The sequence below is a fragment of the Poecilia reticulata genome, linkage group LG6, assembly GCF_000633615.1.
Source record: "Poecilia reticulata strain Guanapo linkage group LG6, Guppy_female_1.0+MT, whole genome shotgun sequence".
Taxonomy (NCBI): domain Eukaryota; kingdom Metazoa; phylum Chordata; class Actinopteri; order Cyprinodontiformes; family Poeciliidae; genus Poecilia; species Poecilia reticulata.
Window position 1 is genome coordinate 6,597,096 of NC_024336.1, and position 19,186 is coordinate 6,616,281.

Here is a 19,186-nt window from a genome sequence, read left to right on the forward strand (position 1 = left end):
GGTTCCCGTGACAGTGTGAACCCCCCCAGCTGCCCACCCTCCATGCGTGCATATTATTTCCACATTCCCCTCTCTGTTCACACAGTCAGTGGATTCACTTCAACTGCTCCTTGTAATGTCAGAACATTTCCAAAGTGCCAGCTAATAAGTGCAGTTTTGGAGCAACCTCCACCAGTGATGTTCATCAGCACATTGTCCTTGTCTCTTCTGGAGAAAGTCGGGGTTGTGGCGGGTGTCATTAATCAGAAATCTCGCCCGCCGTGTATCGGTTGTAAATCATCGCGCTCGTCCCTGGGAGCGCTCTCCAAGAAAACAACAGCACCAGGTGTTCTTAATCAACACTGGTTTGTTGGATTGTTTTTGCATATATTAAAGTTGCCAGGTGGACTTTTTTTTTCTTTTTTCATTAACGCAGTCTGCAGCTATAGAGCAAAGCAATGTTGCAGCTCATTTACCGCGCAAAGCTCCAGGTCATATAAACATGTTTGACAGGTGTTTCATTACATCCACATTCTGCATTTAGGTTAAATCCAGAAAAGACTGACTTGGTTTTTATTTTTGCTTGGTAGCGTCTGACTATTTCACAAATTCGACAATCACAGCAGCGCGTCGGAGATCAAAAATGACAAGTTTTCCTTAATTAGCTCAGAGCTGTGATCAAACACTGATATCAGAGGGTTTTTTTGGGGGGGGGGTTTCATCCAGCCATTGTTTTCCACTTATCTGGCCACAGATGTAACAGGCCCAGGAGGGAAATCCAGATAACTGTCTTCAGAATAGCACTAATTCATTCTGTTTTGATCCAAAGTTATTTCCTGGCCTTAGGGGATAAACAGTCCTTTAAACGTGTTCTGGGTCTGGTCCAGGGACAAAGACGGGCACTCAGGAGACATCCTGATCAAATGCTTGAGAACATCTCCCCAGATTACTCTGGACACAGAACAGCAGTGGCTGTGCTTCAAGCTCCCTCTGAGAATTAATCTCCTTATCTTACATTAAAACCTGGCTACAGCCACAATTCAAAAGATTGTGGCTTGCAGCCAGTCCATAGCTACAGATACGATTTATATTTCGTGTCATTGAGAGTCGAAATGTAGACAGAAATGAGCAAAACTTTACTTTTTGATTCAACACTCTCGCTATCACAGTAAACGGTGGACAATATGAAAGCAAAGTATTTTACAATCTTACAGTGCAAGTTACATTTTTACATTTACAAGCCAACAAGACAAAAACCAAGGAAAAACTTTAGTAAGCGAAGTTTGTCATTGAAAAATTCAAAGAATTTACTGGTAAATAATTTCAGGTTAATTACCACTTTTTTCATAAGTACGACCTGCCAACCTATTATCTTTAAATTACTTTTCTCCTGGAATCAATCAGCAGCATACTCCATGCAGTGTTTGAACTTTGCTTAAATTAATAAGCAATCGTTAATTACTCATCGATGTACGCTCTTTGATAAGTAAATGATTAATCAGACTCGCTTGTGAAGATGCTGCCTTTTCAAACCATACGGCTGTTGTCAAATGTACTCGGGCACAATATTTACCAAGCAAATTGTACGTTTCCTTGAATATCATTTCCATCTACTCTCTTTCATCTGTGTAATCAGGACACGGCAGCAAACACTGACTTGTATCCAATTTCCTCACACTTTGCTGCCTATTGACTGGAGCTCATGCAGAGGGAGTGAGACCAAAGGAGACTGAGAGGAAGCCACAGATTCCTACGTCCCTTCCTCTCCTGCTGCCACTTTTGCCGTGCTACGAACGGCGCAACGGGGAGCTGTGAAGTAGATTGATTACACTTGCGATCACTCTCCTCAGATAATGTCCTTTCTCGTAATCATGCATTGTGCCTCTGCACTTTACATGGACGAGGTTATTATTATCAGTGGCTTCATCACCGTCTCATCCGAAATGCCACCTTAATTGGGCAGATTATCTTTCTTTTTTTTTTGAAGGGGGATTTGATCTTTTCTTTTTTTTTTCTTTTTTTTTCAACTCCTGTGTGTCCTTGAGTAGTAAAGCTTTTGGACACCAATTTTTTTTTTTTTTTCTGTTCTCTATCCTTTTGTCTTCAGTCTTTGGCCTAAGCGCTTCCTTCAGCAGGACAGGTGATGTCTTTAATTATCTGGGACCTGCATTTCAGAAACTTTTGCTGTTGTGATTTGTGAGGTGATTCCAGTTGCACTACAAAAACCTTTCCGGACTCCTGTGGTTCTTTGTCAAATTACAAAAACTGTAGTGAAGGTCAGTGTCTTTCTTGTCTTTGGGTATTATTAACACGAAACAAAACTTTACTATATCAAAATGTTTACATGGCATAAAAAAATCCTCGAGTTTAATGTAAGACATTAAAGAAAGTAAGTTTAACTATCTACACTAAACTCTTCAACAACACAACCTTGTGTTGATGAAAAGACACACAAGGTTGTACACAGTAAGTTACAGAAAGGGACATTGAAGAAAACAACAAAAAAGAAAACTTTTTCCCCTCCAGCACAATGGGGTGCACTGGATACTTTCTTGTGTGCCAAGAGAAAGTTTTTTTTGTTTTTATTTTTTTATTGCCTTCATGACCCTTTAGAGGCTCCGTAGTAAATTATATTTCTAAAAAACAACCTAAGATAACACAGTTACTTGATTGTGGTATAAAATTGCACTGTGTGCCTGGAAAGTACATAATACCTCTTTTTCTCCGCCTTAAAAAAAAGAAAACCATGTTCTACAGAGGCATGCGGTTCTAAAGGTCTGAGCTAGACTTTGGCAGCTGCTTGGTCATATCTTCCCTTCACCATTTAGTACTTTTCCATTTTTCATTACATGACATTTCGGTAAGGAAAGGAGCCATCTTTCATAGGATGTCAATTTCTGCGTGCCTTGTGGAATTTCTGTTGAATTGACGAGAAGGCGAGTTGACCGAGAAGGCCTGCTGAAAGCTGATCGTACAGGAAAATTGCTGCATTTTATCTTTTCAAACTTTCAACCTTTGTGAAATGTATAAATGGATTTAGGAATCTCTTAGTTAAGGGAAGGCTCTCCCTAATGCCAAGCGTATAAACGCTGAAGACATTTTCAGATGTCGTCTCTAATCAGGTTGCCTTAGCCAAAAAATCTATAATCTGTTGGAAATCTAGTAAAGTGAGTCACATAGATATAAATTATTAGATCTGCTTGCTAATGTGCTAACATATCGTCTGTGGTGATGAGTTTACGAACAGCCAGAGTAATTTCAGGAACTTGAGAAAAGTTTCAGAAATTAAACATTAACTACACGGGCCAAATGACGTCTGTCCAGGAAGTGTGCAGTGTGGGAATTAAATTTTTTGGGAGGCTAACGTTTAGCTCCAGTCCTTCTCACTTTATTTCCTCTCTTCTGTTCCTGACCCCTCCACCTGCTGTTATTGGCTCAACAGGCAGATTGGTGGACAGCTACAGGGGTCCTGATTGACCTTTCAAAGCTCCGGTGTTAATTGTTTCCACCGTCAGAGCTCTGTGCGTCACCACCTCACCTGCTCCGTTTCCCCAAATCCGCCACTATGACACACACGCACACTCACGTATGCACGCACACACACACACACATACAAAGATCCGGTTAGAGAGGTGTTTGGGAAACGGATGGGAAGCCTTTGTAGTAATTAAGTGTGTTTGGCATTATGTAAATAGCGCTTATCAAGTGTTAATTGCCTCCTCTGCCAGGATGAGAATATCAGACGTGAAGGAAACAAATTGCCACTTTCCAACGTGTCTCTGTAAGGCACAGAGACGATGATCAGGCCTGGTGCTTCATGCCATCTCTGCTGCTACCTGCTGACGGTGTCAGCTGCCCTGCACGTTCCTGTGAATTTACAGACAGTGAGGCATAAAACATTTGTCTTTGCATATGAACACATTCCTCTAGTTTAACAAAAGGAAATGTAATTTGCTAAAACCTTGTCCATAATCAACAATAACGTGTCTATTCAGCTGACTTGTCATAAAATGAAAGAAATATACAATCTGCAATCATATATTATTAAACTGAATCTGTCTATGAAAGGATTGTTTTACCAATTTGCAATAAATTCTATTATTTTATATCTCTGTGTGTGCTGAAAGTGTTGAACGGCTTTCCTTTTGTTTCTTATTTCCAGCACATAAGAGGTGTTCTATCAAAGCACCCAAGTGATTTGGTTCAGTTAGCAAATGGATGGCAATGTTACTCCAATGTCTTTTCATGCCAGCTTTGCCATTTTGCTGCTCTGCTCTGCATCATCCAAACACCCCCTCCCACCAGAAACCAATTACCAGTTATCACTAAAAAAAAAGCGGCTCGTTTATAAGTTACTTACCCCACCGAATGCAAATTTTCCTCCTAATTTGATTCCCCGCGCTTTACACATTAACTACCTCTAAGATGGCGAGATCTTTCAAGTTAAGCACTCAGATTAGCTGTCCGTGTGTAAGTCTTTTTTTTTTTTTTTTTTTTTGAAAAATAAATCCTGCATCTATCATTAACCTTGAACTGGCTAATTAACTTGCCTCCCTCTTTCAGAACTTTGCTGCAGAACCTCATAAAACAGATAAAATAGGAGTTTTAACGCAATCATCTCACATCCAGGCGTTATCTACGATCAAATAGGAATACTCTGCTGATGTAATTTCACGCAGAAGTGATCATAAGCATAACAGGAGCTAAAGCCGGAGATGGGGGGGGAAGGGGGGAACTGCTGCAGATGCAACGTTCTATCAAAAGATTCAATCTTTGGATGGGAGCTCAAAATAACATAAAAAATCTCTTCTTCCAACCCTAAGCGAAAAATGACTCCATTTAAGTCAATTTACTTGTTTCCAGTGGTTCGCAAAAGTGTTCACACCCCTTGAGTCTCTATATGTTGTCTCGTTACAATCACAGTACATTCTGTTGTAGTGAATAAATGTGAAGTGGAGGGAAAATCTTTTTGTTTTCAGCCTCTTTTCCTCTTAATAAATCCAGTGCGTCATCTTCAGGAGTCACTAAATTCGTAGATTTGAAATACACCTTGGAGTAACTTAATCTCTAATGCAGTTTGTAGTGGCATCGTTTTCGGAAGAGAAGTGAAAGTGGGTTATAAAATCACACCCTGAGCTTTTACCGGCTCACAGCATCATGTTCAGTCCATCATGGAAATGGGACAACTGCAATGTAGCAGATAATGGCCACAATTCATTGGACAATCCATAAATTGGGAAGTTTTGGAAGAAGAGCAAAAAAAAAGCCATAAGAAATAATGTTTATCACAAACCATATGTGGGGAAAAAGTATTTATAAGGTGCTTTAGTCAGATAACAGCAGTGGAACTTGGTGGTGGCAGTTTAATACTTTGAGGATAATTTAGTTGAGCATCAATGGCTTCCAGTAAAAAAGAGGAAAGTGACAAATATGAACTTGTTAAAATACGGTTTCATAGTAAAGATGCCAATTAAATCATATAAAAAGTGAATTATTATTGTAAATCTATCAGTCATATCAGTTGCGTATTGATGAGGTAACTATGTACCTTTAGCAAACAATGACGACAAAAAAAAACAACCTGCAACTGTGGACAGTGATACCTAGCAGAGAGCAGTGAAGGATAAAGAAGGGATTTGGTCAAAGCTGATAGGAAGGTAGAGGGAGAAAAATACAGGGTGATCCTGGAAAAAAAAAAAAATCTAGAGGCTGCAAACTAATAGAGACTGTATTTCACCTTTCAGCCAGATGACGACCCCGACCAAACAGTCAGAATTACACTCGAATGGCCTAGATCAAAGCACATCTATGTGCTAGGATGGCCTAGTCAAAGTCCATGCCTAAATCCTACTGAGAAAATGTGATACAAACCAATGCTACAGATGTTTACAGACGTCCATTCTGACTGAACTGGAGTTATTCCTTAAATAATTACTTGCACAAATCTTTAGTTTCTAGATAAGCAATACTAGATAAACGAAGACATGAAGCTCTAATTTTAACAACAAACAAGGCTGATTTTGCGTAACACACTTTTCAGATTATTTTTGTGAAAATGCGGATTATGTGCCCTTTTTTTAAACAATGATATAGACAGAAGTTCTGGATTCTTTTGTGATAAAACACAAAATGGTGTGAATACTTTCCACTTTAGATCACAGGTCTGTAGTTAATCAACTGGATATTAAGAGGAAATATCTGCCGACCGTCTTGGCAGCCGTGACATTTTCATACAGTCGACATAGGATGATTTAATGACCATGCTCTTCATCAGGTCATATCCATTAACACGTGTGAGTTTGTTTATAGTCTGACCATCACCTTCTGAAAACTCAGCAATTAGCTGAGGTGGTGGCTTCCTCCTCGGGTTATTATGAGGACATTAGTAGCTCATTTCTCCTCTCATTGGTGGCCCCGCTTCCTGATGAGACGAGGAGCTGGAACAATAAAAACGAGAGGCGTACACAGTCGACCTTTGACCCTTGTGCAAAACAAAATTCTCTGTGTTCCTGTTTGTTGCGAGCAGACGGATTGTTCATAACTTTGTTTTTACAGATGAGAACATTTTTAGCACCAGGGTAACAGGTAGTAGAGCAAGTAGATCTACAGTTAGATTATGGCAATTAAATACAATAATAAAAAAAATAAAAAATGCTAATCGCATCCGCAAATATGAGGCAGCAGTGAATCGTTAAATGATTCTCTCTCCACCGCCTCGGCTGCTCGACGAAACGCAGAGAGGAGAGCTGGCGTGTGGGATCTCCTCTGCCTTTGTCCTCCTAAAATAGTCGTCCTTGTACCGAACGATCACAGCGAGAGATTGGATAATAAACACACATAAAAAGGCGCCCGATGAATTTCAGAGCATATTGAGAGGGGTGATACACTTTGAGCGAGTTTTGCAATAAAGGGAGTGCTCCACACAAGATTGGTGCTCAGAGAGGAAAATTGGCAGAATTCATCAAATGTTCTGCGGGCATTAAACCTCGGCAGCGGCACGTTGGCCCTTTTAATGTGAAGGATAACCCAGGGGGCCTGGTGGGGTGTGTTTTATGTGGTTGGAGGGGTTAAAGGAGGCCTGTGCATTGGTTTATGTAGAGATGTTGAGGTGATTTTCAGATTTCCCCCGTGGCATCGCTGCGCTCTCTTTCTGTTTCATGTCACTGGAGCGTCGCCGGAGTCACTGGGACAGTAACAGTGACTGTCGAGGAGTGATTTATGCAGTCATAAGGGCCGTACTGTAGCAGACCTCAGCCCGTATTTTATTCTGACACGTATTATTGAAATGAGACATTTGGGTGTAAAGAGTAACTCAATCCATTCTTTCACTGAGTGTGAGGTACAAGTCGCGTTCGCATCGAATCCCATCTCTCTCACATTTGGAGACTCCCTGGGGAGTGTTTAATTCCATTTCTCGTGCAAATAACTTTATTCTTGCCTGCACGTAGCTTCCGTAGATGAAAATGCAAATTCATTTTCACACGTGGAGAGTAAAACTGCATCGGGCCGACGCCATTCTTCATTCAGAGTCCAGTTCAGTGTCGGTAAACAGAACTGCTGTGGGCAGATCATCAGTTCTCTATTGTTGCAAAGATTCGGCTGAGAAAACCAAATCTAAAACTGACAGTTTTTGTTGCTGTAGTTGAAGTCTGCACCATAGTAAGATGTGTTTTCTGCATTTGACAGTTACGGTAATTTAAGCATCGCTGACGCTTGATTAGCCACTGATCACCAGCCCTGAAACGAAACACAAGTCTTGTCGTTCCTTTTGCGCTAAAATACAGCTGAGCTCATAATTATTAATACTCCTGGCAGATTTAGACTTACAACGATTTTCATTCTAATAGGAAATAAGATTAAATTGAAGGTTAATTAGTAAAAACAACAAAGAAAAAAATGATTTTGAGAAAAAATTGTTTTGCTGTTTTTAGTTGAAGAAAAACTACCATGATTCAAGTTATGTTTATGTTTTGCAATAATCAGTTGATCAATAATCATGTTTGTTGCCGTTAGAGCAGTCAAACCCTTCATGGCCAACGTTTGACCAACTTTTGTTTCTTTCAGTGTTTTAAGGATTTATCCTCCTTTCCATTCATTACGTCCCTCCACATCAGTCCTTTACATCCAGAGTCCAGACTTAATGTTGATATAATTTATAGAAACATGTTGGTAAAATGAAGATTACTCCAATCCTAAATCTTCCTGGGGGACGAATAAAATGCTTAACTTCCGCTTCATTCAAATTATTGTTCTATCACAGATAATCCCCATAAAATAAATTAAACTTTGTGGCAGAAATGTTTTATGCTGCATACCTATATTCTGTTTGCTTATTTGAACATGGTGTCTGTTATTGTACAAAATTAACTGAATGTCCCTGAATTTGTCAAATGACCGTGGCCTCTTTTTCTAATTAGGATTAAAAAGGATGTACATAAAGAGTAAAGATGTATGGAGGGGCATTTTTGTGCTAAATAAAATAAAAGAAGAAATCCAGCTCAAAGACAAAGAAAAATGCTCATTTTCATCGTATTATTCATTATCATGAAACATAACAATAAACGTTTTTCATCAACAATTACATTTGTAATATCGCTTCACCAAAACTGCCATCTTGTTTCAGTTCGATTCAAAGTGTCCTACAACAACAACCCCTTTCATTTCCTGACCATGTAGTCAGATTATAATACCAAAGTGTCACAAACGACAGTCAAATTAAGACGGTCGTGTGTTCTGGGTTTGCACGAGGCAACAACGGAGAGGAAGCGATCTCCTTCGACTGGAAGAGACCTCCAGCGGACGCAGACCATCTGCTGGGACCAGCTGGACAGACACACAGAAACATGAAAACTCCAGCACATGCAGGCGTTCTGCAAATTGAAAACAAACGGACGAGAGTAAACGGTGACGATCAGAGCAAATGCTGCATAAATAGAGTGCCGGGAGAGAAAATAACAGACTGTATGTCTCGCAGGACGAGCCGCGTTGGTATCGAGGTAGCTCAGTTTTTACTTTATTGTCTCTAATTACAAGTTTTTCAACATAAGACGCTAAGACTGGCCTTAAAGCACACAAATCTGATAGCAGCCTACCATTCTACTTTTATGAGCTCTAGGAACTACACTGGTGAAACCTGAAGTCTGAAAGGGAAGAGCTCTTTTGGGAACTTATGGAACAGTCTGATATTTTATGTTTGATGGAGTTTAACTTTTAAAAGAAATTCTACTTTCGATTTGAGAACCAATAAAAAAAAAATACAATTTGGAGATCTTCCTTTCAATTTATGCATGGTGTTTTCTTTATAATTTAGTTTTTTATTTTGTTGTTTTTGTTATGTAAAGCACCTTGAACTGCCTTGCTGCTGAAATGTGCTGTACAAATAAACTTGACTGATTTTATCAGAGCTCCCTCTCTGCAGAGTCTTAGATGAGCCAGAAGTAAAAGTCTTCCTCACTACTGTCTGCATTTTGGTGTGCATGGACGTTCCCCTCCACAAAATCCACTTTGGCCTCTCCTAAAGCGCTCCTCTTTTCAACAAAGGTATTATGTTTGTGTGCATTACCTCTCAGCTTCACCACCGGTATTCCTCCGCATCCTCAAGCACACGCCTTGGCAGCAATTTCTACTTTCACACCGTTTTTTTTGTTCGTTTTTTTCACTAGGATTTAGTATAGATTATAGTTATTGGATTTAATAGCACGTGGTTCCATTTTAAGAGTGGATCTTGAAACTCTACTCTGGTTATTTTATTTATTTGTTGACTATTTATAGGTACTTTGCCAACGTGGATGGAAGGTTATTCAAGACAAGAGATGAGAGAGATCAAAATCCTTAAACAGCATATGCACATCAAAAGATTTTGTTGAGAGAAAGATTTCGAGTAACGACCAACAGCGATGAGAACAAAGAGGTAATGGAAAGGATAGAAGGGGGGGCTGGGGGGGAATACAACAGACAACAACATATGGTGTGTTCACAGATCAGAAAAAGATCAGATTTTTAAGTTCCGGACCAGCTGATCAAGTCGGCGCTCATCAAGCTAAAAGTCTTCCGTTGTAGACATAATTTTCATCATTTGTGGTCTTTTTTGTGCGTGTGTGTGCGTGTGGACTTGTGCGTATATCTAAAAGTAAATCAAATTCAAACCCACCCAATCATAAAGAAAGTTCAGCAGAAAAGAGCTAACCAAGCAAGGGAAAGAAAGAAACCCTGGTGGGCTGGAAGTGAAGGGGGAAGAGAAAATGCAACCCTAACACTCTGACATCATCCCTTAAAACTCTCATTTGAGGTCCATCTGAGGGGCTCTGCACAGCTGAGTGGACCCCAAAAGTGAGGGGTCATGTTGCCTTTTCCCAAAAGATGAGCCTCTGGATCGGAATCGCCAACTGGCAGCTGTAAGCGCAGCACTCCCGGGGCTGGATGACCTACATATTTAACTTTCTCCATCTGCTTGTACACACTTGCATCTCTGCGGGCTGCCACTCAAACCAGCAGGTGACGGCGCTCGGCAGATCCAGTAGGGCTGTACCGCAACAGAGGTTCACCACCTTTACACGGCACAGAGGTTAGCCTTGAGTCATAAACTTTAAATTCGAAAGACAAAAGCAAATTCATTAAGACTCAAAGTTGCTACATGTAAACCAGAAGGTGCAGCGTGCAGTTATTTTGGAGGCACAGAGCTAATGGACTATTACCGTCTACCGCCTGAGGCTGGCTTGCTCTCCTCACAGAAGTAAATGAATCACTTCTATCTGCGATCCTGCGGACGCTGCCGGCGGTGTCTGTCCCCTCCGCCACGTAGAGACGGCCCTGGCCTCGTCGGATGTGGCTGAAGTTGTCATGTTAACAGATAAACGGACTGTACTTTCCAGCCGCCATCACTACATTCTCTCCCCCCGCACCCCCGGGCGGTCGCTGGCGATATTGATAGGACGGCAGTGGTTGATGAGACAGCAGCAGTGATAAAGGAGGCACCTGAAGAACAGCACAAAGCCGCTTCGTGTTTGTTCCACTGTGCCTGTCTTCTTACCTGCAGGATAAATGATGAGATGAAACGGAGGCGAGGAGCATCGCCGGGACTGCGATGCGCTGCAGGCAACAGCAGCCTGGAAGTATGAGCGCATTGATTGGAAAAGAAAGGAACTTTTGCCAAACTAGGGGTTTTTTGTTCAGGGAAAAAACAAAAAGCTCATCTCTAACTTTTGCTAAGCATTTACAAGAGCCAAGACTCATTTCTCTCATCTGTCCCAGCAACCCGGTTCTAAATGTTTTTTGGCAGCTGAGGAAAATAACTGACTGAGGAAAAGTGGCTTGATTCTTCTGTTACACTCCACTAAGCTGGTTTACTGTGTTTGTTGTTGGGAAGCTGGTGTTCGTCCCGGGGGGCTTTCAATGAAAACACATTTCTCTCCTGGCAACAGCTGCTGCATATCCCCATACAAGCAGCCAGCAGATGTGTCTTGATCCAGCATCCCCGTCCCGGCGTCCCATTTCCCTCCCAACTTCACATTTACCTGATCGACTCCCATCCCGATTGTTGAACAAATGATCTCTCCTGAGTGTCTGTCATTGTTGGGTTGCGAACCGATAAGATAATTCATGTTGACTCTGTGCATATGGAGCGGTTAGGGACATGAAGCAGCTGCTTTGGACCTGCTGACGGCTGCAGCTGCTAAATAATTTGTTGCAAATGATTCTGTTCGCCAAATTGTTTCCGTAAATACAGCATGTATTTCGGTATTTGCAACGCTTTTTTTTTTTTTTTTGCTTTTTTAGAGGGATAATTGGGATATGACAAGCGAGGGTCTGTTCTAAACAGAGGATAACGTACTTTATTGATTCCCTTTTTCGCTCTAATACAGACAAAACCAACTAATGACTAATGTTTCTTAAATGCGTGAATTACTATGTTAATTACATCGACCCATGAAAAACTGATCAAGTCTGTCTGGTTGTATCTGGGTCTTGTGCTGGATGAAGATGTTTCTTCTAGCATACCTTGCTAATTTGGTCCATAGATGAAGGGCGAATCTTCCTCTGAATCAAATCCTCCTGCTGTTGCAGGATCTGTAAACTCTCTGTATCAACTACTTTTTTTTTTTTTACCGTAACTTTATTATGGTGATGTTCTATGAATCCCTCCACCAAATCAGTCTATCGGTGTGCATTAATGCTTTTTACAGGCTGTACTTTCCTTATCACTGGAATTTGTTCACTCTACGGCTGAGCGGTTTCCACATCGTGGCCCTGATTTATGACCATTCAGTTTTGCTGCCCATCATTTCTTGGAATACTTTGCAGACTTAATTCAGACTTAATTCTGCAATACTTTGCAGAGCTCGTCTCACTGGAGACGTTTTGTTCCGTCTTTAAAATCGGGACAAAAAACATTTCGTCGAACAGTGCCTGTGTTTTCCACTTTCGTTCTCAGCGTCTAAATTCTCAGGACTTCTTAAATTACTTTGTACTTACTAACTTTTTGTTTTTAAGATTTTGTTTTGTAATTTCCCCTCTTGTATATTTGTTACGATGTAATAATGGCTGTGGCGTTTCAGGGACTTCAGTGTTTGCTTGATCCCTCCCCGATTGCCCCGTAGCATCAGCTTCCAGGACCAGTTTATCTGAAACTACGCTAAACAAAAATGCCAATAGGGTCAGACCCAAAAGAGCTTATAATGTTTTAGCCTGAACTGTCCCTTTAACCGATGAGATGTTGGTAACGGTGGGAAAGACAGAAACTTGGAAGAATGATTGCTATGAACCTGACTTCAAATTTGAAGCCATCGTGTCTATATATCCTAACATCTTGCCAAGGTTTATTCCAATTTATGGGGCAAAACAAGGATGGCAAAGACATTAATGCAGTAAATAAAACCAATTAATATTCCTGTTACTATTTGGGATTAGTTATTCCATCTGGAATCATTGAAAACCAGTGAATTAAAACAAAAGCAAACCGTCACTCCTTCTCCCCGCTGTTCTCCTTTACATGTTTGCTGGTTTTCTTGCGGCTGTCAGTTACGATTCCTGAGCGGTGAGGCTCGGAGAAGCAGGAGGAGGAGGCTGGACCGGACAGTCAGGACCAGAGGGAGAGCTGGGAAATGTGATCATTTTTCTTGGGGTCTGTCATAAGCCATAGGCTGGCTCATTTGTCTGCTCTGACTCCTTTGTTTCCAGCAAGCCGGGCGTCGTAGGATTAGGCTGCGGAGCAGGAGAAACGCAGAGAAAGAAGAGAGAAAAAGAGGGACAGTCAAAGCTGATTATTATAGTGCTCCGTGTTTCTTTAATGCACTACTTAAATCTAAAATAGATGCAGCAGTTTTTAATACCTGCTGAGTTGCCAGAAAATGAGGCAGAATGAAAGCAAATGAGGGAGGAGGAGAGAGGGCATGCAACTGCACTTTTTTTTTTCTTCTCTAAATTGCCCCGCAGTTCCACTGGAGTGCTGTTGACCCAGTTTATCTCCCACACAGGTGATTAATGCAACTTCACCGCAAGCAAAGGTCACCTCGGGAGGCACGGGCGGCAGGTCAGAGCACAACTAGATCTAAAGGAGGTTTACGCGAGCGCGGCTACAGCTCAGAAAATAAAATGTTCTGAGCGGAGCATCCCCGAGTCTCTGGGGGACGCAGGAGGGAGAGTACGGAAAGAGAAAACACGCACAGTGTAGCAGGAATGAGAATAACCAACTCGAACAATATAGCTCCTGACAATTAGCCAATTTCTATAAGGATTTTTTAAATTAGTTTTCTACATAGTAAATTGACTGACTCCATAAAGCTCTTTGTTTTCATAAAGTACTTATGAAAACAAAGAGAGGTAACAGGCTTTCACATGTGACAGGAGGAAGCTGGATTTGAACCCAAAACCTTTGGATTTCCTAGCAGTTTGAGTCCTGTAGACACCTCTAGTGTCTCCGACTAGCCTCCCTGCCCTGCCTCCTGCCTCTCCTGTCCGTTTTTGGGCTGCATGCCGAGTCGGTCACTGTTGCGTCTCCAGTCCTACATGCGAGTCGCAGCTCCGCCGTCCAGGAATGAAAAATGTACATTGCAGGCTTTTGTCAGTGTGATGTAACGGCTCATAAATCAGTCCTGCACCTGTTTCCACTTCTGGTTGGAGCTGCCTTCCAACTGGTTCACTCATGTCTACCAGAGATTTGTTCAAGGACCACAGTGGCCAGCTGTAGCGCAATACAGTGACAGTCAGGCTTGAAGAGCAGCGGGTCACCGGAGATCCAGCTTTATGAAGTTTGGAAAAACATAATAGATGTGATAAAATGCTGCAGCTACTATAACTTGTCTTGTATGTTATCATATTTAACGACAACTTTAGTCTTTATTTTCTTTTATTCCTCGCTGGTCAGACTCACTTTGTACTGCTGAAGTCAAATATTGTCAAAGGATCTGGGACCTCTTATGCTTATCATATCTCTTTTCAAGGAAATCCATTTTTTTTGAAACCACATTCTTTGTTTAGATACTTAGTCTTTGTATTTCTAAAACCCATTTTTGATCTGTATTTTTTCTTTAACTCGTCATTCGGGTTTTATAGTAAGGTGAGCTTTTTTTTTTTTTTTTTTTTTTTTAAGGTGAATGTAAATAACATACCCTTATATTATTGTAAGTGTGAAAAAAAAAATATTTGATAACTATTGAATTTGTAGATCTCGTTTACAGTTTAATAAATGAAAGACTATTGGCATAATATTTCAGAAAGGCACATTTTGTCAGTGATTTAAGTATTTTCACTCAGGATAAAAAAATAAAGGTGTCATGAGGTGGCGGTTTGTGAAGGTGAGAATGAACGCAGGCAGGGCCGTGCAGAGACCACTAAGGGGGCAGGTGCTCAACAACAAAAAAGGACACATCTAGCCGCATTCTAGGACAGAATATTAACAAAGCCTCTCAGCTTTCAGAGTTTAATAAACAGTGATAAATTACAAAAATGTGACATATACAATGAATAATAATAATAATAGTACCAAAAAAATTTAAAAAATTTGACCAAAAGGGCACTTGGGAGCAAGGAGCAAAAAGTACAGGTGCTCAAGCACCCCCTGCTCACCCCTCTGCACTTGCCTGGGTTTAGTTAATATTCACCCAGTTGAATCGTGCGTCCAGATCCCATCACACATAAAGCAGATAAATGCGTCTAACTTTTTCTCTGTAGTGACAAAAACCACTGACCATGGCCCCAATAACTTTTAAATGAAATTACAACTCCACTTAAATTACCAACACTTCACCTGCTGTGGTCTGATCGCACAGATTTACAAATTCCTCCTGGTTGTATCTGCAGAGAAATCTGCGCTGGTTCATCGGGCAGTTGGATCTGCCTGATCCAAACCGATCCATTTAACTTTCTTTCTTTTTTACCCTGTGCGGCCCGGGCGTCTACCGCGCTTCTGAGCGCCGCTCACTTCAGTTCCTTAATTAAAGCCACTGGGTGAGTTAAGTTTAATTCTTTGCAGCGGCAGAGCCGCGTCCGCGTTTTGTTGTGCAGCCGCAGCGCACTGCGCATGTTACGATCTAATTAACTTGTGCACCTTCTTTTATTTCCTCAAGATAAACTGCCGGCTCCTCTGTTTAGACTATAAATGGATTCAACATTGCATTCTCTTTTGTTTTCTCTGTTCTGTATGTAATGGAGACTGAAATTAAACGCGCTGTTTCTACCAAAGTTGTTGAATGGGCTTCCTAACCAGACGCTCCAAAGCGTCCGGTCCAYAACTCTTCAACACGCCGCCAGCTCCCGGTCAGAAAGACGCATTTAGTTCAGTGTCCAYGAGRTGATATTCAKAAAKGATTCTTTTATTGATTGATTTTAGTTGGCTCTGCGATGAACTCTTTGTGTAAAGTGTGTAAAGAGGGTGTTAATTATAAGCTGTCAAATGACCGACGGGCTTTAAATGTTTCTGACGTTTAAAAAACGCGACTTCTGGGTCGCATGTAACGAAGCACAGCACGTGGTGCTACACCCCCACGCCACCAGGGGGCGGCACCCTGCTACAGAGCCAAGTTGGGCCGGTGGAAACGCGGTCACTCCGAAATAGAGCCGAGCCGATTTGTTGAAGTAGAGCCGGTGGAAAAGGGGCAATAAAAAGTCATCAAGCAAATCAGAACATCGGAGAGGACTTTACAGAATGTCGCCAGTGAAAGTCCATGAGTAGGAGGAACAAGACCAGCAGAGGGCGGTGTTGTCACACAGAACAGAATGGAATGGGTCAAACACGTCACATGGTCCGAGCTGCGTCACGTTTTCCCTCATGACGTAATTATTCTAAGACTTAAAAGAATTAATTGGTCGTTTATATCGGGCTGCACAGTGGCGCAGTTAGTAGAGCTGTTGCCTTGCAGGCGGAAGGTTGTGGGTTCGATTCCCAGCACCGGTCTCTCTGCATGGAGTTGGCATGTTCTCCCTGTGCATGCGTGGGTTCTCTCCGGGTTCTCCGGCTTCCTCCCACAGTCCAAAAACATGACTGTCAGGTTAATTGGGTTCCCTCTAAATTCTCAGTTGTGAATGTGTGTGCATGGTTGTTTGTCCTGTCTGTCTATATATGTTCCCCCCTGTGACACGCTGGCGACCTGTCCAGGGGCGTAACCCTGCTCGCTCCCGAGATGTTCAACTGGCGAACGATTCGGAGTAATGTTTCGTCCGAAACGTTACCCCCTGTGGGGGCACCCCACGGGGGGATTAAGGGAAAACTGGATGAATGTGGATGAATGAATGTTTTACATCACATTCAAAAAATAACATTTTTCAGATGAAAATATTTACAATTGTTTTTAAATATTTACAATTGTTTTTTATACAGCAAGTTCCATTTCTGAAACATGTTTCTCCTCACCTGGCTGTCTCCTCCCACTCAGTAGTAATTCAGAGAAAGGCAGACGCAGAGGCCTGTCAGTGTCTGTTGTAGTTCATTACCTCTCTGCTTAAACCGCGACTCCGAGCTGAAGCAGAATCGATACTTCAACGTTTTCCGTCATCGGACAAGTAGCAAGTCTACGCCACTTTATTCACCAAAAACGTTTTTTTTTTTTTTATAATTACCCAAAAACTGTTCTGTAATCTGGAACGTTCGCAACGTTGAGCTCCAGTTAGCCGCCTCATCTCACTGCGCGAGAGGCAACTGCGTCATGCGTCACGGGCAAAAGGTCAAAGGTAACAAGGTGACCGGAGGGCTTATTATGTTATACAAAAATAAATAATAATTTTACTACATGTTATGTGTCAGAAGAGGGCTTAGAAAATAATAATACAAAAAAAAAAAAAATAAAAAAAATAAAAATTGACCAAAAGGGCACTTGGGGGCAAGGAGCAAAAAAGGCAGGTGCTCAAGCAACCCCAATCCCCCCCCTCTGCACGTGCCTGGACACAGGAGTCCAGTTTATGAAGAAAGTGATGATGAATTTAATGAGGAAAGTGTCCAGATACACAGAAAACCTCAAAAATAAGTACACAGGAAACACAGAACATAACAAAAGGTATTACGAGTCATTGTAGACAAATTGCACACAAATCTATATCAAACAACAAGCTAAAAAGATTGTGAATATAATGCAACTTAACTTTCTTTTCCTAATGAAAATGATTTAAACTGAAACAGGAGTATTTAGGCTCACAAACTGGAAACAAAAAATAGCGTTTCCTGGCATATGTTTGGATTTTCAAAATAAGATCATTTAGTCTGAAGCTCTTTGTCTAAAATACAGATGAGGAAATCTGGCAGTCTGCATCTCATGTTTGAAATATTTTGTCTATCAAAACATAATAACATGTTAGCATTAGTAGACATGAAGACAGTTTAACTAATCAATGACGTTAAAGAACTGGCTCCAGAGCTGGTCATGGTTGAAAATGACCTGATGTGGAAACGGCTCCTGTTGAGCTGGGATCTAGAGATTATTTATGCTGGGATGTTTTAAAACATACTGAGCCATTTCTCACCGGGTTTAAATCACTCAGATGTGTTTTTTTTTTGGAAACGGAGGATTAATGGTGGAATCTCTCAACTCTAAAATACACAAAGCTCCTCTGTAAAACTTCCCCTCTGGTTTCTCTGTCTGTCGACTGCTTGTGAATTTAGGTCATTTGTTCTAGTAAGAGAGAGTGAGGCGATGAGTGTTTTTATTTCTGCTAAGATGATCTATTTTAAGGAGTTTTTAGATTCTTGCCTCGCAGCACTGCTGATTTTGAGTTTTCCACAGCTGTGCCCTTCTGTGTCTTAACTTGATGAATGCGAATATAAACGTTTTCTTTAGTTGTCTTTTTTTTAAGATTCTTCACCTTGCCCTGTGATGAAAATGCTCTGCTCCAAAGGCGCATTTAAATCGAGCACTATCTATAATTACGCTGCCTATGACTTACTTTTTTTGGTTATCTAAATTATAATCTCTGCTTTCAGCAATTCTTCTAAGGCGAACTCCCCCGAGGTATTCCACATTCGTGGTTTCGCCTTCAGAGAAATTACTGGGCTAAATGAAGCTATGATTTTCTTTATGTGAGCCAGCTGCAGCGCAAACGGGTTTTCAATCTGACCGAAAAGACCCGCTCGTTTTTGTGGAGACGAGGGCGAAGGTGGAATGAGTGGACAGACGCCGTTTGGGTCTTCGATTTAATCTTCTGATAACGTCACATCAGACTCTGTTTTGTAAGTGTAATGAACAGGTGAAGTTTCTCTTTGGTTGTCCTTTGATGATTCTGTACAAGACTAATTATACAGCTGTAAAGTTCTAGTGGAGAAAACGGCCCGGCGGGCATGGGCGGGCATTGCCCGCCCACAGAGTCAGCCGTGCCCCCCCCCAAACCCTCCTGGTCTGGAAGCTGTTTGTTGTTTTTACCCGAGTGGCAAACTCTGTTATTCCTATATCAATTTGATACAATAGGGGCTTCCGTACTTCCCATATCTGTGTTCTCTGCCACTTTTTTCAGCAGTTTGTATTAGACTCATGGCAGGAAACCAGCAAAATGCAAAGAACTTTGCACAGTTTTTCCCCCAAACTAACCGACTGAGTTGAGTAAAGCTGTTGATGAAGCTTTACTGTTAGCTAACAGATGACTAGCTAATACCAATACAGCACCTTAAGCTTGTTAACTACTGATGGCTACTGATGTTGTTGTCTATGTTCAGCCCACTCCCCCCCTTCCCCCGAAATAAATACACTTGACGAAGAGTTTGATTTCAACCTCGTGTGTGGCATCTGAG

The 19,186-nt window shown here is 41.4% G+C and overlaps 1 protein-coding gene across 1 annotated transcript in view; it reads left to right on the top strand.

Moving 5' to 3' along the window:
- The window catches only part of LOC103465852 (PDZ domain-containing RING finger protein 4), a 68,977-nt gene that overhangs the window by 19,412 nt on the left and 30,379 nt on the right, over nt 1-19,186 (top strand). The window lies entirely within an intron of this gene.